Here is a 23,848-nt window from a genome sequence, read left to right as displayed (position 1 = left end):
TATGAGTAGTGCAGCATAAAGTGCATCCTGACGTACTTAACAAAACATTTTCTACAATTTTTCATATAATGCACTTGATGAATTTCTGAAAAGGAAAATAGAAAAAAGAAGCAATTTCTTAGAAGAATGAGCTAAAAGGGGTTTTTGTTTTTAATAAAAATGTCTAAAATAACAACATATGAAGTTGCAGGAAACATAATATTGAAAGCTAATTTCTTAACAGATGGCAGTCATGCCCACTTCACCCATTCTGACCTATATATTTTTTCCTTTGCTTTTATTAATATTCATCTTTCATTGACTGTGTTTTCCACAATTTTGCCAGCACGTGATACTGTTTGGGTAAAAGGTCTGAGAAACTCATTCAAGTACATGTTTTTTACATGGTAAAATATAGAATGCATGAAGGAGGAAAACACCTTTACAAAGCTTATGCCATAAAACTGCACTTTTGACATAAAATTTTCTTTCCAAAGGCTGCTCAAGATTGAAACTCTATGTACAAAGTTTTCATCAAGTCTTGATGACAAAACTTGAAGTTTGCAGACATTAAAGCATTTTCATAACTCACACTTTCTTCTAGAAAAAAATGCACCTGTGCCATACAGTTAAGACACAACCATTGAACTGAATTTCATTATTTTATTATTTTTCTATGCATTTAATTGTGAAAAGGTAGAAAAAATAAATGCCTGTAGAAAGTGAAGAACTGGAGGAGGAATGTGAAAAAAATTTGCTGTGAATGGTAATTTAAGTCAAGAAAATTTAAAATTTCCATATAAAGTGCATCCAATCTTTTCTCCTAAGCATTATGTTATACTGTTTTTGAGAGCACATCATAAAATATGTCATAAATATTCAAATCTTTTACTTTTGTTACTCAAAAATGACAAGGATTTACATGGAATGTCACATCAAAGATAAATCTTGGAATGACAGATGGCAGTTGGAAGGATTACATTTGGAGAAGTTACATCATGAGCATTTGCAGTTTTCCAGTCTTCTCTTCTGTACTCAAAAACAAGAAAATAAGTCAACTGTCTGTCCTAGCAGCAAACAAACAAGGTGGCCATAGGAGCTGGTATTCCCCCAGTTCCTATTTCAGATTGTTGTTCTCAAGCATGCTAACTTGCCTAACCGCTCATCAGCATCTGGGGAAAAGAGCAAGGCAGTTTGAGCATATTTTCACTTCATATGCAATGGAGAGTGCTGCAAAAATATCCTTTTGGAAAGACTTATAGGCTTTCCTGGAGTAGAAGAGGTGAGCTTCTATGTAACAAATTCTTTATGGATGAAATTCGTGAGCAGCATTTCGTGGTTAGCAACATAAAGATGTCAAGAAAAGTACCACATGTATCTGACTGCCTAACAAAACTCTGAAACCCTGCACATACGGGCAGAGACTCAAAAGGACAAATAGCTCCTATTTTGACCAAAGGACCGTCCCCCTGATGTCCCCCATTATAATGATCTTCCAAAGTAGAAGACCCACACTAATTGGGAGAACCATAAATTAGTTGTTGTTGAAGCTATTCCCATGTTGTTCCCACAGTGAAACATTGAAAGATTGTTCTCTAATGTGATTTTACAATACCAGTTAGGCAGACGAACAGTGAAAGTGACCATTGCCATAAAATAAAATACAGTGACAAAACAAACAGGATCTCCTGTCTCACTCCAGTATCATTTGCATCACCAAGAGAGATGATTTTAGGAATTCATCGCTTATCATGCTGAATGGGTATCATACTTTTAAAAGGTGACAGTCAAATATAGAGTACAGTACAACACAACACATTTCTTGAGCACCTGGTGTTGTATTCTATCTCTTCATTTCGGTCAATTGAATTAAAATGCTGTTAAAGCCACATGCCAGTTCATTTAGGAAGCCCACATATCAAAATCCAAATAATTTATATTTGTGTCAAGTACAAAAAAGTTATTAAATTACTTGGAGAAAAAGATTTTGATCTCTCTCCTTATGTTTCTCTCCTTTCAGCACCATTAGGTTTTTGAACAATTTTGAAAGTGGGACAAATGGGAGCCACATGCCAGGCTCTGAATAGCGTCTAGTGAAAGCTGACCACATCTTCACGCTTCCCAAAACATCCACCCTACTGTGCAGTTCATTTAGGCCGACCCAAAACTGCATTAAAAGCTTTCACACTTCACATTTTGCTTTCACATAAATGATAGCATTCCCAGCCATACAAATTCTGACTTATTACAATTACCAATCTATTCAAAGATTCAGTATCATTCCCAAAAATGGGATGTAAATTTGCCTTTACTCCCTGTGGCATCTAGCAACTCATTTTGAAAAGTCTGTTATTTGCTTTTGTGGGTTGTCCATACAATTCCAGCATGCAGTGCTTTAAAATAATTAGAGCTTCCAGTAAATGCTGCAATGCACTGGTTTTGCTGCCTCGTGTAGAGGGATCTGACTTTGTATTAATTTTGCCTGAGGACTCCACAAACTGCTTGAACAGAGTTCACATCTCCTGTTGCCAGTTCATACACTCACAGACTCCATCTCTCTCCATCTTCCTCCCTGCCCCACTCCCTATGCCTGCAATACTTTTCTAGCACTAGGCAAGGACATGGAAAAAGCATGAGGCATTTGGAAGTTAAAACCAGAAGCTTAACCACTTTATACAGCAAAATTAAGAGGCTTAAACTCACCAACAAGTGCAGGAATTGTCAAGTTGGATGTTATGCATTAAGCATGAGAAAATAAATACATGTGACAAATGCTTTTCTTCCCATGTGAATGTAATGATTCTCAGCTAATGTATCTAAATTAAGTCACACATTAGTTATGTCTGAACAGAGCAGAATGACAATTAACATTTTGTACATAATCAACCACTGACTTTTTTAGATTCAGAACTAATTCCAGGGACGCTGCAGGCCTGACTTTTCTTCAGCTGAGCAAGCAGTGAGATATTATTTCAACAACATCCAGTTAGAGCAGTCAGCCTTCTTGTCCACATGCACAGAAACAGGATATTTCACAGGTAGCAAATCAAATAAATCATGTGAAAGCAAACAGTTCAAACTGGGCTGCCACGATTTATCCAAAACCACTAAACACCCTTCCATTTGATCTTCCCTGTAACATACTGAATCAGGACTTGTTCACCACTGGTAAGAGAAATAAATAAATAAATATCAGCAACACTGGTTTTCACAATCGCTTCAGAGTACTCTGGAATACAAATGCATGCAGAAATATGAGTACTTTTGTGACAGCAATAAAATAATCTTTATAAAGGTGGGTACACCTACCTTCCCCTGCACTTTATAACATGTTACCTATTGTTCTCAGACTCCAGCTTAATGACAGGAATTTTACTAATACTCAATCATGGCAGCTGCAGTCTGATGCTGCAAGGCTGAAGGACAATTAAAGGTCACTGCCTATTAGAGTACACTAGCCTCACAACAGGGCACATTTGGAAGCTAAGGCAGAAGCCCCCTAGCTCTGAGTCACTGCAGAATCTCAACAGATCTGGACTTTTCACTCAACATCTGCATCACTTGGGCTTTCTGAGCTGGCCACTGTACTCAGATCTGTCAGTATGCCACCCACCTGGGAGACTCAGGTGGACTGCAGCCTTCCTCTCTACCAAATACACCTTCAGCAGCTGTATTCCATTTATCAGGCTAAGAACTTCTGCAGCACCTTCCATGGCAAAACCCACAACTCTTGCTGGTCATAAAGCTGCTTTATTCCCAATACCTAAGCAAAGTATACACATATTTATACACATGCTTTCCATACGTACATCTGCAGTGATGCTATCACCTGGTTCAAGTGTGAATGATCCTTTTTTAATCAAGTCTTAACGTACACATTTATTTTCTCTATGACAATGCCTTCGTGTCCTAAATGCATACACCATATCTAGCATGTTGTGGTCAGACTTTTGGGCTATAAGTTAAATAAAATGCAATGCATAGTTATGTAACTGAAAAACATGACTTTGTCTTCCCACAGGTGGTGATTCTAACAGCACAGCTGGAGCATCCCACACACAGGCAGACATCCAGGCAAAAGACAGTGTTAGTGGTTCCTTATGCCTTACAAGTTACTATTAAAAGGGTCTCCAGCTTATAAAGATCTCACTTCAGAAGTATTCCTCAAATTTTGTGCTGCTAGTCACGAATTAACCAAGTCTGAAGATGCTAACAAGATAAATCCCAAAATATTCTAATCTGCCTAAACAGATGCACACTAAATAACCTGTGGCTTGACCAACATAACCTTGCAGAGGTATTTATATCTTCCTTCATTAGGACTTCAAAGAAAATAAGAAAACTGTGATAGTCATGTACATTGAGTTGCATTTCAGTCTTAATGGGGGTTTTCAAGACCTCTAAATTTGCTTTTTCAAACATATAAAAGACGCAAGACAACACTGACAGGAATTAAATTAAATACATTTAGAAATAAGATTTTAGCCTGGTTTTATGTTTTACAGAACCCTGAGCTGTTCATGATTTGAAAATGGCTTTCTACTTCTGCTTTGAAAGATACATTTATTATACAAAGCCAAATATCTGATTTTAAGTGCAGACATACAAAGTTTTAAGAAATTCTTATCACTCCTTTCTTTCTTTCTTTCCTTATATTTCTCTAAAGCCTGTAGTCACTGTTCTCTACATCTTTCAGTCATACTGTCCTCCATACTTCCCACCGCCACATAGAGATGGTGACTATTGATGTGTGGTGCCACTCTCCTACCACTACATCCACTTTTACTAAAGCACAGCTCATTTCAGTGATACTGTTTTGACATACTGACAATCTGAAAGATACTCAGTATTTAGGAATGTTATGTGTTTCTTCTTTTGACAAATACTTCTGCGATATTGTTCAAAAATCTTCCATCTGAAATACAACCGCAGGGAGAAAACAAAATTAAGAACACAGCCAAAACCAGTGAGAGCTTACTGGCATTTCTGGAGGTGGGAAGAGAACAGACTCAAATGAAAAATTGAAGTTTTTCATTGCAAGGGTCTTAAATAAGACATCTCAATTTTGTCAAGTGAGATTTAATGATATAGCATAAAGCTACTTCACTGGGGAGAAGTTGTTCATTCTCCCCCCCCTTTCATTTCAAGGGCCATTGTGTGTTAGTTATTGCAGCTGTTAGTTTGTTACAGTCATTACTTTCTTTAGCTTGGTGTTTGGGGATTTTCTTTTTTGTAGTTTCACTTTTTTTATTTAAATGAAATGAGCATTATTTTCCAAGTTGATGCATTAGGCCATGGCAATTGCTGCCGGTAGAAGTAATATACACCACCCTTGAAAACAGACATATTTTTTCCAAATATATCCAAGGTCAATCCCTACAATATAAATTTATTTAGCTTCATGTATACCATCAAGGTATACACTTATTAGCATAGGATGTGCAATTTCTATAAACTTGAAAAAAATAATTCAAAGACAGCCTTTTTCAGACCAGATCATAAGTCACCCCGATGAAGACTATAGGAAGGGTCTGACAAAAGGGCAAATATTTTGTAACTATTCAGGGTAACGACTAACACACTTTCCTTTGTGGCATCTGGTACTGGCCAGTGCCAGAGACAGGTACAGAGAAGCACAGAGTACATCTGCATTGGGTTTGCATGGTAAGATTTTGGTAGCAGCGGGGCTACGGGGGTGGCTTCTGTGAGAAGCTGCTAGAAGCTTCCCCTATGTCCGATAGAGCCAATGCCAGCTGGCTCCAAGACAGACCCACTGCCGGCCAAGGCCAAGGCCATCAGTGACAGTGGTAGCGCCTCTGCGATAACGTTTTTAAGGGGGGGGGGAAATCCTGCACGACAGCAATGGCAGCCGGAGAGAGGAGTGAGAATATGCAACAGAAACAACTCTGCAGACACCAAGGTCAGCGAAGGAGGGGAGAAGGTGCTCCAGGCACCAGAGCAGATATTCCCCTGCAGCCCGTGGTGAAGACCATGGTGAGGAAGGCTGTCCCCCTGCAGCCCATGGAGGTCCACGGTGGAGCAGGTGGATGCCCGAAGGAGGCTGTGACCCCATGGGAAGCCCACACTGGAGCAGGCTCCTGGCAGGACTTGAGGCCCCATGGGGGACACACGCTGGAACAGTCTGTTCCTGAAGGACTGCGCCCCATGGAAGGGACCCATGTTGGAGCAGTTCATGGAGGAGTGTCTCCCACGGGAGGGACCCCACGCTGGAGCAGGGGAAGAGTGTGAGGAGTCCTGCCCCTGAGGAGGAAGGAGCAGCAGAGACAACATGTGACAAACTGACCACAACCCCCATTCCCCATGCCCCCGTGCCACTGCTAAGGAGGAGGCAGAGCCTCTGGAAGTGAAGTTGAGCCCAGGAAGAAGGGGGGGGAGGGTTGGAAAGGTGTTTTAGGGTTTAGTTTTTATTTCTCATTACCCTACTCTGATTTGATTGGTAATAAATTAATTTTCCCCTCAAGTCAAGTCTGTTTGCCTGTGACAGTAATTGCTGAGTGATCTCCCTGTCCTTACCTCAAACCCACAAGCCTTTTGTTATATTTTCTCTCCCGCATCCATTTGAGGTGGGGAGTGATAGAGCACCTTAGGTGGGTACCTGGCATCCAGCCAGGGTCAACCTACCACAACATCCATCACAGCAGCCCCTGCACCCTGGTCACCAGCATTCCTTCACCAAGGAGTTTGCAAATACAGGGTAGATTGAAATCTCAACTTGCAGGGGGAGATAGTTGCAAGGCGAGATGCTAAATCATGCCCTTAGCAGCTGTTACTTAGCTATCACCACCTCTTAATTAGTGGTTTCTTTTAGATTTTTGATAACTGTATGGCACAGGGAAGAAAAAGGAAAAAAAAAAAACCAAAACATAAACCGTAAGCAAAAATTTTAAAGGTGAAGTATAAACTACAGTTTGGCCAGATAGAACAAATAGCCTTCTAGATTCAGTGTCTTAAGTGAAAGCACGAATCATGGCCTGAGGGAAGAATAATTTTGTACCTAGGAGACTTTAAAAAATTTGCAATTTCATGGGATGACTTTGAAAAACAAGCAAGTGAACTCCCTCACTCTTCAACCACCCCTCAGCAGAATTTGGGCTAGTAAGGAAAGAAACATTATCTCCAAATTTGATACATCCAAGTATTTATCTGGAAAATTGCCTAATAGACCCTACTTCTGTAGAAGAGCCCATGCTGCACAAAGCTAAGAAGGTGATTTAACCAGAGCAGTAAACTCCCCACTTTTCTTACGGTCAGACAGCCACAGTCCTCCCTCACCCACTGCTAGCCTCCCTTTTCTTCTCTCCAATACATCCTCCAATAACAATGGGTGAAATAAAAATAAAAATGCATGCTGTCGAGGACTGATTTATAAGAAAAATCAAAAAGTTTATCAGTACTTCGGACACTGATGTGCACACTTCTATAGTTGGTCATACAGCAAAGATACAGCACATGCAAGAAATTCTCCAGGCTTAGTGATCTGCTGTAGAAAAAAAAAAAAAAAAATCTCACTTTTATCTACATTTTCATTCCTTTATGTTTAAGTAAAATGAGTGAACCACTGTATTCATTAATATCTTTTCCAAACTATAACACTACAGATCATAAACCCTGAGTTTAACCAGTGTTGTTTTAAAAGTCATTGTTAGTTACTCCTTGTAAAACCTATTATTGGAAGCATATTACTGTCCGATTGTTATTTAGAGTGTGGCAGTTAGAGCTTTTGCATATTTTATGACCTGTTGACTTACCCACTAAAAGAACTGAAAGGAAGGAGACAGGAGAGCTGTGTCCTCTGTTTCTCAGAGGACAGGTGGATTCTGTCACCCCAGATGATGACAGAAAATTAGAAAAACTGAAACTGTGGTCATTATGGACAGCCTGAAGTGCCAGCAAAAAATAACCTTGTCAAAATGTTTAACTTTGAAATTTTATTTCCGAAGTTACGATTACACTGCCTGACAATAGTCTACTCAACATGATTTAAATTGAAAAAGCAAATTAAAGCAGCATATGCTTAAATGGAAGGTTTTAAGGGGACTCTATCCATAGGATTAGGAAAAGCTGTTAATCAGCCACTTGGAATCAAGGTTGCTGTGGAAAGTTAACATGACCTTTTATATAGCAACATCTTCAGGTAATACATGCTACGTAGTCTTAAGTGTTGTATACTGCTCACTCAAAAGGGGGAAAGGCAAATGGGAATTGAAAAAACTGCTAATTCTTCACCTAATAAATTAACAAAATACCAAACTGTGCAAGGGAACAGCTTTTACACTTCTGAAGTACAGCCAGAAACAAATCAGTACAGTGGTACAATTGTACATTTCTGGTTCAGTGAATTAGTTCTATGTAGCACTTTTAAATTTAATTTTTAAAATTACTTTTTCAGTATTTTAACCAATTTCCACGGAAATGCACTTTACCACAGATCATACACAGAATATCATCTTAGTCACCATTCCAAGAGTAATAAAAAGTGTAAAATTAAGAATCTGAATTAGACATATGCGATGCTATATAAATTATTACTTAAGCAAATATGTACAGCTGTCTGTAAAAGTACTTTGTTTTGCTAAGCTAAATTTACTACCAGATATCCACATATAGTTCATTAGGTTTTAATGAGAATCAGTCTTTTCTTATCTTCATAAAAAAGCAAACATACAAAAAGATTAAAGTAAACTAAAAAAAAAAAAATTGTCTTCTGGATTTAGGGACACTTTTGTAGTTTTCTGGTATCACCTTAATTTACATGATCACAGAGATATGTAGCATGTTTCCTCTTTATGGGTAGAGAACACAGTCTGCTCTGTTAATATTTTCGCATCCCCATTTCATTACAACATGCTAAATTTAGTCAGAAGTTTACCAGCTATGAAAGCCATCTACAGGCATAGAAAATATGCAAATACATACTACCCTCATGACAAATCAAAATCCACTGAACTTTTCAGTTCTTAACTTGGCAGCCCATCTCCCTCCAAACAGTGGAGAATCCAGTTACCTTCAGAGTCCCAAAGCCTGAGCTAAACAATGAATGCTTTTTCCACTTCTCCTGAACCAAATGTTTTCTCTCAAAAGCTGCTGGCCAGATGCTGGAAGATGTTACAGGTAAAATTATAAACTAGCTTATCTTACAGTACCTTTTAACTTGCCAACCACTTGTTAATATAATTTTGTCCAGTGATGACAAAAATAAAATCAGCAGGTAGGGAATGGCGCATCATTAAGTATTAAAAACTGCATTAACAAGCAGTTTCAACCTTCAGAAGCAATCACTTGCTGCCCAAGAAAAGTTGGCATTAAAATCACACATAAAGGGACGGGGTACTTTTGCAGTCCTCCTTATGCTTCTGAGCAGCAACACCAAATTCTATTGATGTCTCTCAACCAGAAACACACTCAGCTTTTTCACTGTCACAGTGAGCACTGCTGTCTCTGGACTATTACTGTAGCTGACAGTATCTACCTTTTAGCTAACATAGAAGCCCCCCAAGAATTAAAATTACTTCATTTTGTAGCACTTGACAGCTTGTTAGCAGTTTCAAACACTTGCTGCACTACAGAAAGACAATTTTCCAGTATCAACATTTTCATTAATCATTTAGTATTAGACTTCTAAGTAGAATAATTTAAATTTCTTTGATTTTTCTGAAAGCACAATTCCTGCTGTTCAAAATAACCTACTACTTGCAGTACATTCAAACACACCTGTGGACAGCTGTCAAATTGTTCAGATATTTAAGGACCGGAAGTAAAAAAACTCCTGGGGACAAACATACACGTGGACAAAACTTAGGGGAAAAAAAAGATAAGGAAAATTTTTTGTACTTTTTAAGGTAAGGCATCATATAAAATCTGGTCTTAGATCAAGAAATTTTCTTTTTCTTTAATAACTTGCCATCTTAGCAGAGCCCAGGTCTGCTCCAGAAAATATGGAAGAACAGAAGTCACCTGGACAGAAGGGAGGGCCAGTGAAAGTTACAGTAAAACATGCTGCTGCATTAAAAGCTTCTTAAAGCTTTTAAAAATCATTTTATACTGTATTGCTCTGATGTTCACTATTGCACCTGCCAGTTACCAGCCAGCATGTTTTACTCCCTACCAGATAAGACCTTGCCTGGTTTTCTGCCAGAATCTTAATGTTCTTTCAACATAACTTCTGCTGATGGGAGAATATATTTTTCTTCTCAAAGGTTCTTGCTATGGTTTTTTAACTAAAAAGCATGTGTCTCCACAGTACACATTTTCTTTCATGTGTGTGTGGCACAAGCATAAAGCCAGTAAGTTTAAAAAACTTGTTAAACAAATTTTGCAAATGTTACATTTCCATAAACACATTTCTGTTTATTAAGCACTATTGATAATTATCCTTGGTCAGGGTTGACCTTTTTTCATCCCTCATATATGCTTTGATAAGATGTGCAACAAAAAAAATCTACAACAGATTACATGCTTGGACCAACACGAGGATAAAAGATTAAACCATATCACTACAGAAGCACACTGATTGTGAACTTTACACAGGTGACTTTAAAAAAAATTATACTGTTAACATTTAACACAGTCTTTAAAGTAATCTTTATTTCTTCTTGAAAAGTACCTACTTTAATAATCATCATATTTTTCTGTTTAGTGTAGGAAGCTTCTTCAAACCTAAAGGAACAACGCAATTTTCATTTCTTCTTCAAATAGCTACTGCTACAAGAACTAGCCTTATGAATTAAAATGAGGATATGACCTTTTCCCAAAAGCAAATGGGAGTATAAGGCATCTAAACCAGGAGTCAGTGAATGAGCAAAGGAGTCACTAGAGGCCGAGAACATACCTCATTCACTATTACACACGCCAGAATCGGAGATTCAGTCCCACATCCTCATTACCATACTACTAAAGGACTTCAACAACTGCAACTTTCTCTTCCTCTCTCACACAATTAAAAGCATGCAAAAACTTTGCTATCGCACAACTGGAAAGCAAGGAGCCCTGAAGCTACACAGCAGTTGCTCTTCATAAATAAATTTCTAATGCCACCCTTGAAATGTGACAGATCTTCCACCTTCTGTTGTATCTGAAGCATTATTTTTATTCTTCACCTGGTGGACAAATAAACAACTTGCCAGAGTTTACATAAGCAAAGGCAGGAAAAAGTTACTCAGTCTTTCTAAAAAAGATAAGGCTGATCAAAACGCATGTTCAAACACATACTGAAAGACAGAGATGGTATCTTAGAGCTACTCTTAAGATGAGGGGCAAGTTTTCATGGCTCCTCCAAGCACAAAACTGATTTACATCAAAGGACTGACTGAGTTCGTGACCTCCAAATGAAAAGTGTGTGCTTCTGCTCACTGAGAGTGCGATGAAAATATTTTCAGTGGTACGAATCTGGACTATCTGTATCACTTTCTGGAAGCAAAATGCAGAATCTCACTTTGTAAAATCCTCCTTGTAATGGCAGTAAGGCGGCAATTTGTTCCTGTTGCTAAAATGCACAGTGACCAAACTGATAGTCTCTGGAATGATGAGGCACACAGCATAATAAGCAGATAAGCATGAGGAATCAAAAGTTTGAATAACAGGAGACAAGATTGACGATCTTCTCTTAAAAGTTACTTTTGGCTATGCTAATTACCTATTTCAAGCACTTAAGTTCATAGTCTCTCCCAAGGTAGGAAGCAGTAAATATTAAAGAGCTCTGAATTTTCATGTCCGAGACATACTGTGTCCCTACTGCAGGGAGAACATTCTGTGGCCTTGACACCACAGGACCAAGGAGCTCCTAACCTTTTTTTTCACACCACTTTAAGCCCAACATCAGCCTGACATGTTTGGCATTTACAAGTGACAACTTGCCCTAGAAGATGCATTTAAGCTATGACTGATTTACAATGCTGTATTAATGAAACTGTGCCTGTACATTTGATCCACCTTTTCACAATTTCACAAACATCTAATTTCTACTGACACAAATTCTAAAAATTACTTTATTCTGTAATCATACTAAATAAATCATCAGTCCAGTTGTTTCAAACAGCTCCTCTGTCTAATCAGGTATTACCCCTTTAAGACCAAAGCACCTATGACTACAACTAAAAGTTACAAAATTATGCTCTTATGAGGTAAAGTTATCCTGCTTCTTCACCCCTCCCTTCCATAGATGCCATCCATGATGATTAGATGTATAGTTTATTTTAGTCTTAAAAAATAACACAAAATTAATTTATTTCAATAGCAACTAGTAAGACAGTAAGTTAACAAACATCCTTTTTCTCCCCTTCTCCACTCTTTTTGCAGGAACATCTACCTGTGCTACTATCCATTGAACAAGTTAGTGAAAGTATTTATAACTAAATCCACAAGAAACACTTTGGAATTCATCTGAGAGAAGTAGCTTAAATTCACAGACATGAGCTTGTGCACAAAGAAGAGCTAGGGTTACACACATTGGTTATTTTTGCATTTACAGGTATATGCACACTAAGACTTGACCTCATCTTCCTTCAAAGGAAGTACTAAATGACATTTTAGCGCAGAATTTAGGTCTGTACAAAGAGTTTCTCATATAAGACTGTTAGTAAAGAGCCAGCAGACAATGTTGAGCTTACCAATATTCTTAACATTTCTGTCAATGTTCAACTTACAAAGTAAAATGAAATACCTTTCACAAGATTTACTACGTCAGAGGTCCAAGTGAGAGAAAAACAAAAATCAATGCACATAATATTTGTACTGAAGAACTAAGCTTAGAATTTTAGGTTGGCAAAACCTAGAGAAAATACCAACAAAGGAATACACAGGGGTTCCATGAAGTTTCTTCAATAAAATTTATGAGGATTGAAGAATGTGGATCACTTCCTTCACTATATTTTCCTACGTTCAAGAGAGCAGTAAAGAATTCTGCTACAGGCTCAGTAATATATGGAAACTGCTTCAGTAATAGCCACAGATTCAGTTTTCAACTTCATAAAAATGAATTTAAGATAACTGCAGGTTAAGGTAAATTGACTTTGAGCACCAAGTACTGTTTCTTTCCTTTTTCAAAGACAGAGCTATTCTGTGAAATTACACCACATGTTAATGTGAGATTTAATGTTTCTCAAAAAAGGTTGTTACAAATTATTAATGCATTCCAAGAACATATGCCAAAAGGATGGTACTATGTCAGTATGACAACAAAAATACTATTGTTAAGATAAATACTAGTTCTCATTGCAGCCTTCTGCTACAGCTATTAGAGGAGCAATGAAAAATTCTCTTTTTGTAACTGTTGAAACTCTGTTGGCTTTGTATCCCTGTAGATCTACCACCCTTCCTTTTAGCAACTATCAAAATTGTCTTTCAATGGAGAACATTCTTGCACTGGAAAGATTAGGATCAGCAAAGTGAGGTCTTGCCCTGACTTTTTCACAGCTTTCCTGCACGACTCCATGTTAAGTCATGAACATACCTGTTCCACAGGAACCCCCTCTGTAAATAAAAAAGCCACATGTTGCACACTGGGGTGGGACAGGTCTATATTGATTTCTGCCAAGTACACTGAAACTGTTTGAAAGTCATTAGACAATCATGAAACATTGCTTTGCTACTTAAACATAAAACTTCCCAACATAATCAGCTAACTATTTTGTAATAGTATTTGATAAACTCCGCTGCCTGCATAGGTAAAAGGATCCTATAGCAACTGGGCACCTCCCAGAGAAAGCCCATTATAGCAATATGGCAGTACCTACTGACACAAATAAACCAAGTAGAAATATTTTCCACTCCTTGCTCTCCTCCGACTCTTCCTCTGCTGTTAATTTGTAGAAGCTGAAAACACACACAGATGTTAATGTGCTTTACAACAGCCACATCTAGCAAAGATTCAACCCTTGTGCCTGTTACATACTTCACTTTTCATGACTCATCTCCAGCTTTCCAGAGGAAATTAAGTCCTACTGGGCAGTATATACAGCTAGTGATACCTTTTACATGCTCACAATAGGAACTGTGAAAGATTTAGCCTAAAAGGACTCACCAAGCTTAAAGCAGTGACTAAGCCTACACCAACACAGGTGTAAGTATAATGGGAAATCAGTGCAGAACAACAGTGCTATATTCTGCTTTACAGGTAAAAGATCTATGTAAGCCTGTTAACACTAATTTCAAAACGTTAGTTTATATACAATCGCAGGACTGTAAGAACTGCACAGTTCAGAACATCCAGCCTTCCACAACTGCAAGCAAATACATAAGTCATATGCGTGTAGAACCTACAACATCCTACCTGTCCTTTGTGGCCTATAATACTAATGTAATTCCTATAGGTTAAAAAGGTCAAGAACATATTAAAAAAGTTAAAATGCAGCACAAGCAGCTAGCCAGGAAGCTGAAGTGCATTATCAATGTCCCTACCCCAAAAGAGAAATTGTTAAGTATTCAGGATGCACTGTGAGTACATTTACATGCTATCAGAGAAGGTGAAATGCCACAAGTGCCATGACTGGCAATATGACTTGGGAGAGAATTTCCTCCTAATGATAAATTTCACAAATAGTGAATACTCAGACAAAAACCACACCCACCAGCAACACAAGAAGTTTTTCGATACCACCGGTAACATAATCTCAACCTTGCCGAAGTCCTATCTTTGGCTGCAATCTATAGAGAGCATTTCAGAATGAGACACAAACCACAAAGAGACCAATGGCACAATGGGTGAGAGAGTCCCTTCCTGACCTGGTAGGTGACCAGTGGAAAACCCACAACCTAAGATTAAAGGGAACCCAAACACAGTACAACCCAAGAAATGATATTTTTTCCAGTTCTCTCAAAAGTAATACAGTTTTGAGGTATTTTTGAACAATTACCCTCATCTCAGCAGAATATAAGGTTGCATTAGCACAACTTCAGGTTTACCTATTCCATTTCATTGCTACATCCTTCAATTCTTCTAGACATACGATTAAGCAAAATGTATCATCCCAAACAGGGATTGAAGTGCTACCTCTGTGCCAGCTATACTACAGTCCTCTCTGATTCTCCATTGATGGCGTGATTCTTCATAGCAATAAGCTTCTTAGACAGCTTCTTTCATCATGTCCCCTCTAGGCTGAAACAGGCTCCACATCAGTTTAACTTCTGCTTTCCTACAGGGAGGGTACCACGTCCATGATATAAGGAAGATTGACTTACAATGAGTGGGTAGTCTCTCAGTGCCAACTATGAAGAATCCAAATATCTCTCTCTCTTTTTTTTTTTTTTTTTTTTTTTTACAGCAGTGAAAGTCTGAGCAATTCCATTAGGCAAGATGTGGCAAGCTCACATGAGTCTGGTGTTCGATCTGAAAAACAACAAAAAAAAATCAGATGAGAAATAAAACTTCCTGCTGCATTGTCCTTTCACACCTGAGAAGCACAAGGGCAGTAAGGAACACAATATATGAGTATCTGGAAAATTTTATGCCTTGTTTTTTGTGTGTCTGGGTCCCCCCCCCCCCCCCCCCCCAATATTTCCCTAAAATACAGCACCTACAGCTACATCTTCCTCTCCTGAAAGATACGTATTAGAAGTTCAGGTTAGCAACATTCTCCTAAGCAACTAAGTTTTAGTCTACTAACACACTAACAGAGCAATGCATTTTGTAACAGAAATATCTCTTGCCCCAAGGATCCAGAATTCTGCACAAGTGTGTAACTCTACCAAGGATGTAGGGAACCCACTCAAACATCTTGTCAGCACAAAAAAAGAAAGAAGAATCCTGCATAGAAAGAGATGCCAGGGGTACTACTCTTTGACAAACTCATATCACTATTCAGCTGTTGCTTTGAAGAAACCAACATGCAGTTTTGACATTTAGTCAAATGCACTTTTTCTGAAGACAATCCAATTTTACAGTTTTAGTGGCCTGCAGGACTTCTCTGTACAATGTGAACACTACCAAACAGAAATCACTTATGACAAAGTTTAATGTGCTCAATTTGAGCTAAAAAGGATCAATAGTTTAGCCTCTATATTCATAGACTGTATGGTTCTTCATTCCAATTATTAGATTTGAATTTCTGTTGCACTGAGTCAGTTCCCATATCAGCTTGATGACAATCATTCCAAAAGTCTGTAATCGACACCAGATGAACCAGTGTCTGGGTACCACATATCACTTACTGTTTATAAAAACAAGCACATCATTAGGCTTCCTCCCATGCTCTGAGGCTTTCCTGATGTTTCTTCAAGATCAGTAAGAGAAACAGAGAATTCCTCAAATTATTTGTACCCTAGATTCAAAACTGTTATCCAATGTTATAATTTAACTTTTTTCTTAGTTATTATTTCTATATGCTGTCAATAGACCACACAGCTTCATTTCAGTAATGGAGCTAAGATCTCCTGCATTTCTTCAATTATTGACATTACTGCCCTTATTTAGTAGTATTCTTAAAGTGTTAGCATATTTTCCAAGGAAAAAGGAAATATTTTTCTGTGTTTTTCACTCACTGAGTTTTGAGCAATACTTTTGCCTTCTCTCATCAGTTGTCTACATTTAATAACTCCTAATTTCATGTCTACACTCAATTCCTTACTTCTTCTGTTTGTTACATTCGTGAAGATGCCATTGCCCCCAGCTGGTTTGAAGTCTAAACATCCATGATTTAATTTCAGGATTAGCTTTTTTTATTGTATGAACTTGTGTATTTTTAATACTCCAAATATTAAGGGTGGAAGTTTTTAAAACTAGAAAGAACATTTGACATATTAGCTTTGATACTTTAGATTAATTTAAGGTTCCTTCATTTGTGCTGTCTCTTAAGACTAGAGACTTAAAATAGCTATTAATATAAAAGCCTACCGACATTTTTAGCCTGTAGGAGCATGCACTAGGCAGACACAGCTGAAATAACATATTTGAGTGATGAACCAACTTTACAATTTTATTACTCAGATTTTCCCAAATCTATGGCTGCTGTTTCTCCCAGTAACTCAAAAGTTAAGCTGTTCTACATTTACAACTTCTAACTAATCATATGCTAAAAACTTCTCATGGTTAAAGCAACAAAATCACTTTATGATAAGCCTTTGAAAAAGAAATAAAAATACCTAGCTCTGAGAAATAGTGCCTTTAATTCTTTGTGTTACTTGCATGAACAATGTAAGAGAAATAGGAAAAAAATAATCTGATATAGGTTAAAGACTATTACATTAGTTATCAGGAGTGTATTACATATTGTGAGAAATGCACTCACGCTGAATTTCCTGAATTTTACAAGTTTATTATAGAACAAAGGCAAACAGCGCTGGGTGCATGGTCAAAACCAGAGGCGTGCCAGTTATACCCAAACTTGCCTTTTTATACACTGTGTTTGTGGTATTTCAAAGGGGTTATTTTAATATTTCAGGTATCTATTAACATAACTCCACCCCAGGCCACCCCCCCTTGCGCGCGTCTCTTGTGGTTCGGAGGGGCCTTCGGGGATCTGCAAGGGATGAAGTCAGTAGTCTTCCTCTGGCGGCCTTCGGAGATCTGCAAGGGATGAAGTCAGTAGTCTTCCTCTGGCTGCACTTTTCACCCTGTCGTTTTCCTCCAGTCACACTTTTTAATATTTTCACATTAAACTCCTGGTTTTCCTTTGTTCTTCTCGTATCTTTCATGTCAAATAACCTTTGACCCCCAAAATGCTGTTCTCATGCTAACAAATCGCTCCTTATCTTCTTACTTGTGTTCTCAATTTTACTTGTCCTTGAGTCCATATGTCTGTTTTTCTATGTTTTCACAAATCTATCTACACATCCTTTAATTACTTGAGTTACAGGATGTCTTATCTCATCAAAAGAAACTACATATTCTGCTTGTGCCCATCTATTGCCTACAAACTATAAAATACAATTGATGCCTGGAATATATTAACTACATATTTCCCTTGTTAAGGCCTAATTTAGTGGCAGTGAGGCAAACATCCTTTCGGGATGTAGCTTATGCAGTAGTTAGGCAAATTTCAGTGTTCTCGTTTTGCGAAAGCCAATATACATTTCACAATATCACACTGAAATAGCAGGGACCCCAAAGGAAAGTGACAGATACAAGAAAATACAACCTAAGCATTCTCCCTCACTAGGCACATTAGGCCATCAGCAGTTCTGTGCTAACTTCTAAAATACATGATGGCCTAAAAAAATAGACATTAAAAAAACCCCAAAACACTGTCCCCCAAAAAAGCAAGAAAAATAATGGAGCTTTTCAACACAGCCCACAAGGTCAGACCTTATGCAGCAATTCCACAGGTCAAGGGACAGGAAAGGGGAGTTGCCATTTCCACCATTTCAATGTCAAAGCCTTTGTTTAGTTAAGTTACCCAAAACAATATCTAAAAATTTCCACTGTATTATGCAGCCCCCTGTGTAAGAGTTTGGCATTGTCTTCACAACTGCAGAATTCATGATCTCCATGCCACCCAGTAAAAGACAAATGCAGGGGCCTTAGCTTTGAATGATATTTCTAAAGGTATCTGAGAAGCCCATCAGGGAGCCGAGGCTTGTGTCAACCACTTAGTCACCCCATAAAGCCAACTGATGTGTTTGTTGTTCCACAATCTTTCCACATATTCACACACATAGCAAGTCTTCCTCTTCCACAAATGAAATTTTCCCCACAATTTGCTGGTCCAAAAAACGTCCCATGTTCCCCAAACCACTGTGCTGCAGTGATTCCAGTCTGATCAGTGAGCATATGGATGGCACCCATATTATACTGTGTTTCTGAATATCTTGCAATATGAGTGCACACTTCCTAAAATCATCTGGGAAATCCAGACCAGCTTAACTGCACTGTTGATTGATTTGTAACTTTTTTCGTGCCTACAAAATAAAAAAGTAATCCACACTTGTACAGACATACTCACAAACATTAGACATTAGAAAAATTCTAGAGCCTGATACAGTGGAATAGAAAGATAAATTGAACAATAAACATATCTCACAGTGGGTGACTACATCTCATGTGAGCATCATAGAGGGATGCTCATTTAATGCAGAACAGAGAAAACTAATTATTTGGTATCCAAGGAAAAAAAGAAAAAAGAATGAACATGCAATAATTGACCTTTTAACAACTCTACAACAATTCATTAGGCTGTTTTGTACTGTATTAGTCCCAAAGAAGCTACACATTTCTAAGTATTTCTGGAAGAGCCTACCAGGAGTGTAACAAAGACCTAATCTGGCAATTGAGTGTGATTTGGTGTAAATCCGCAGCAAGTAGAACTGGGCCCTTGGGGAAGAACTAGCCAATTCTCTCCCTTCTCAAAGTTAGCCATTTATTTTTGCTGCAACTCCTACCAAAACCACTCCTACCAAAACTCCACAACTACAGAGTGGAATGAGAGTGGAAAATTAATCCAGTTAATAACTAACCAGGAAAAAAGCCAGATTTTTAGCCACACTGCTGAACTAGTTCACTGCATGAACATGCTGCCAAGCATATAGCAGATGAAAAGAGCAAATCAGGCAGCTGCAGACAGGAGGGTAGAGAAGAACTACCCCTTTTGGAAGGGATACAGGATTATGCTGGTTTACATTAAAAATGGAACTAGGAAAAAAGCAACAGGGAACAGTAAGAAAGCAAGTGACTTGTCCAAAACAACCTGCAACAGACATGCTTTCTAAAAATCAGAGTTTAATGAATGTGAGCAAAAGCTAACAGTAATTTCAAGTCTGACTGAAGCCAAACATTAAAATCTTACAGTTTGCATGATGGATAAGCTAGTTACAAGTGTCATTATATAGTGCTAGCTTTAATTGCTCTGAGCTAAATAAAACTTTCAGAATTTAATAGCTCCCCCTCAGCTTTTCTGTCTTGCAAGGAGGGAAAAATACTCCCATTAGAAAGAGCACACAGGCATACACAATTGCATGTTACCAGAGAGAAGCAGGAAGTAAACCATTAAGATGATTACGTTAGAGTGTCCAAAACTCCTTCAGACTCCTATTTTCAAGTGATCAATTGCTTTCCTATTCCACCACTCTGGTTCCAGCAGGTGATGGAAGTACCCATACCTGCACTTTTTTAAACTAAGCAATCTTGTTGCTTTATTAGCAGACGGTACTGAATCTTGTTTGTCCCATGTTTCCAGTCAAGTTGCTGCCTTTACAGGCAGGCTGCCCTGGTACCCACGTGCTTCTTCCTGTGCCACTTAGCTAGGCACAACAGGGGAGGAAGAGGAAGAGTGAGTCTCCTGCACACACACATGCAGCCTGACTCTTCCCTGCAGCCATTGTATTGGCCTGACATACATGAGGGGGTCCAAAATCTGCTATGGCAGCAGAGGTTGCAGCACCCCGATAAAGACATGAAACAAGTTTTCTCTTCTGCCTTGTTATACCCAATAAGGATTTCAAAATTTTAAGGAAGAGTTCTATGCAGGTTCCCTCTCTGAGCCAATAACCGGTTTCAGGCAGAAAATTTGGCTGACAGCTAGAAATAAGTTCTACAGACTCAGCATTTCTGTTCACTTTTATTTTAGAGGTCATTATGTAACTGAAGTACCCACAATTTTTCTACAAATCAGGGAGTTAAATTAAAAAAAAAAAAAAAAGCCACTACTGCAATAACAAGTCTTTCCACTTTCCCTCAGGCCATAACTGTAAACTCCCTTCCCCCAAACCATCACCTAGCTTGCGCCCTCTACCTATTTTCTCTGTTTTCATCCATCCTCTTCTCTCTTCTTTACTGAGCCAAAATCTTAATTTTTAAAAGTTCTGCTCTTCTTCATCCCTGTCTTTGGTGAGTGGGGAAAAGAAGAATAACACAGCTTATGGAAAAGAAAGTACTTATCAGACCAGATGAATTACTGAATGCCACATTAGAGCTGAAGTGATGGGCCAGTGTCATGGTTTAATCCCAGCCAGCAACTAAGCACCACGCAGCCGCTCACTCACTCCCCCCCCACCCAGTGGGATGGGGGAGAAAATCAGGAAAAGAAGTAAAACTCGTGGGTTAAGAACGGTTTAATAGAACAGAAAAGAAGAAACTAATAATGATAAAGCTAATAAAAATGACAACAGCAATAATAAAAGGATTAGAATGTACAAATGATGCACAGTGCAATTGCTCACCACCAGCCAATCGACACCCAGCTAGTCCCCGAGCGGCAATCCCCCACCCCCACTCCCCCCAGTTTATACACTAGATGTGACATCCCATGGTATTGAATACCCCTTTGGCCAGTTTGGGTCAGCTGCCCTGGCTCTGCCCTGTGCCAACTTCTTGTGCCCCTCCAGCTTTCTCTCTGGCTGGGAATGAGAAGCTGAAAAATCCTTGACTTGAGACTAAACACTACTTAGCAACAACTGAAAACATCAGTGTTACCAACATTCTTCACATACTGAACTCAAAACATAGCACCTACCAGCTACTAGGAAGACAGTTAACTCTATCCCAGCTGAAACCAGGACAGCCAGCTATGACTCCAGGTTTGCCTGTGTTCGACCAGCTGGAGGTCTGCCAGGAAGTACCTACTATACTGAACAAGGCCAAAGGTAGCATGCCACAGCTTTTTCTGTCCTCTGAGCTACCATTTCTGAGGTGCAGACCAGGCTGGATAAAACAGATTAAAGGAACTATGTCTATTTGTTACTTAAAAGAGATTTTAAAGCGAGCCTCCTGACATGCACTGTTCTGCATTGGAACATCTGTGCTCTACTGCTAACTGAGCTGCTGCAGAACAGAAAGGCTCCCTACTGTCAGTGCAGGCGTAGACAGGCTTCATTCACCCACTTCTGATAAAGCACAAAATCATGATGCTCGTTGCCATTAACATTTTTCCTTCTGAAGTAACAGACCAAAATATGGATAAATAGCATCAAAAATAGGGATGAATACTGGAGGCACTTTGTATACTAGCTCTGTCACTTGCAGAAAGCATTTTTATTTCAAAACTGCCAATCATGACAGCCTGAATGCTTTAAGAAAAAACAAAACCAAACATACACAACATCACACATCTACTACGGATAAATATACTCTTAATGCTAAGTGTTAGCTGTCATGAATCAGAGCTGAGTGACCTAGAACTCCGCGGGGCTCTTCCTAGTAGAGCTGTTCTGCTCTCAGGCAGCAGCAGCCAGATACAGGCAGGGCAGGACAGGGCAGGGCAGCTTGCCAGCTCTGGCTGCACAAGTCTCAAGCATCAAACATCTCACCCTCTCCCCCCATTTAAAACTATCACATAAGGTGCAGTAAGTAGGGACATACCACATGCTGCTTTTTAAGAAATTAGTAGAAAAACCCGCACAAGCGGAAGGATAGAAGAACAGTGGAGATCAGCCAAAGCAACTGCAGCATTAGTCTGGGAAAGTAAGCATGCAGCTATGGTAGCATTATGTGACTGTCCGCTAAATCTGGATCTGGGGATTAGCAGGAGAGAAAAGATACCAGAAAAAGGTGATTTGTTTTCTTGTCACCAGTAATACTGAAGAGATTTTACTCTCCTCTCCAAAATTAGAACACCTACATAAGTATAACCCCTTCTTCTTTTCCTCTTAGTGTCACATGTATACACAGAAACCCACAAAAAAAAAAAAAAAAACAAACCAAGCAAAACATCATCAGCCTCAGGTCAGGACGGTTGAGGCCTAAACATTCACAAAACTTTCATGGAAACATTAATTAAAAATCAATTATTTTAAAACAACAAGATTCAGCAGAGTAAATATATACCAACCTCCAGGATCCACCAGAATAAATACCTACCATCCTGCAAAAGCTACAAGCTATTCACAGCAAGTTCATTCAGATACTTTTTCCCCGCAGACAAAAAGAAATAGATGTGGCCGGTTATGCTGCCTACAAATTCTGGAATCTATTTATCTACCAGATGCTTTTCTCTACATCTGGTGACCTACAAAAATTGCCTCAGCTGTAGCAATAGCTGCTGAAAAACTCTGGCAACAGCTACTACTGTATCTGTGACTTCATGGGGAAAGAAAGTTATATATAAATATTTTCAGTTAAATATATTCACTTAAATGCAACTTGAGATTTTTTTTAACATTTACATATATATATATATTTATATAAAGTCAGTCACATTTAAGTGAATGCTTTCACAGTCTCATCAAATGATTCATGTATGTCAGCCCTTCCAATGATTCATGTATGTCAGCCCTTCCAATGATTCATGTATGTCAGCCCTTCCAATGATTCATGTATGTCAGCCCTTCCCCTTCCTCCTTGCACTTGTATCTCCCTGGATGTATTTCCCTGCTGATCTGAAGCTATATTCTTTCTGGCTGTTCAAGGTTACTCAAGTTACAGTTACAGAACAGAATGGGGGGGGCAAAGGGGAGGAGAGCAGGAAATCTAAAGATTATTTCTATGGCAGGACTTCAAACAATTGATCCAGCTATATCTCAAGGGATTTGAGACATTAAAATAACGAGGAGAGAGAAAGATGAGAGAAAGATGGGTGAAACATTGGAGTATTCAGAGTCACTCAGCAGCTGATGGACTCTCATTCATGAGACAATGACACTGAGCCTCTAGGACAAGGTGGCACACCCAAGAAGGGATTTACAAATGAAAGTGAGAAGTGAAAGTTGTTGGGCACCCATGCAATCTCCGCATCTAACCTCACTGTACTATAGCAAAAGAAAAATGAGGATGTAGCCAAGAAGGACTCTTACCTCTGATTGTTTGATAAAGGACCAAAAGTCCTAACACAGATGAGAACAGGGGTCAGGCAGACAAGTAGTCTGCCCTGGTAAACAGGTATGACCAGATAAAACATTCTGAAGTACTTGTGTACTTAAAAGAGAGGCCTATACTACAAAACTGATGAACTTGAATTCAGTACAGGCTAGATAGCCAGTAAGGCTCTGT

At 38.7% G+C, this 23,848-nt stretch overlaps 1 protein-coding gene across 10 annotated transcripts in view; it reads right to left on the bottom strand.

Annotated features, from left to right (window-relative positions):
• Positions 1-23,848, bottom strand: part of OSBPL3 (oxysterol binding protein like 3) — a 97,276-nt gene that overhangs the window by 60,472 nt on the left and 12,956 nt on the right. For 7 of the 10 annotated variants that reach the window (XM_052799791.1, XM_052799851.1, XM_052799841.1 and 4 more), the window contains exon 2: positions 15,175-15,322. The exons of 2 other annotated variants lie outside the window; for them this stretch is intronic. The gene's annotated coding sequence lies outside the window, so the exon portion shown is untranslated. Of the gene's footprint in view, positions 1-14,986; positions 15,095-15,174; positions 15,323-23,848 lie in introns of those variants that run through there. One more of the 10 variants, XM_052799834.1, reaches the window with a different exon arrangement.

Source organism: Harpia harpyja, chromosome 1, assembly GCF_026419915.1.
Source record: "Harpia harpyja isolate bHarHar1 chromosome 1, bHarHar1 primary haplotype, whole genome shotgun sequence".
In the NCBI taxonomy this organism is placed as follows: Eukaryota; Metazoa; Chordata; class Aves; order Accipitriformes; family Accipitridae; genus Harpia; species Harpia harpyja.
This window is presented reverse-complemented; position numbering and strand designations above follow the sequence as displayed.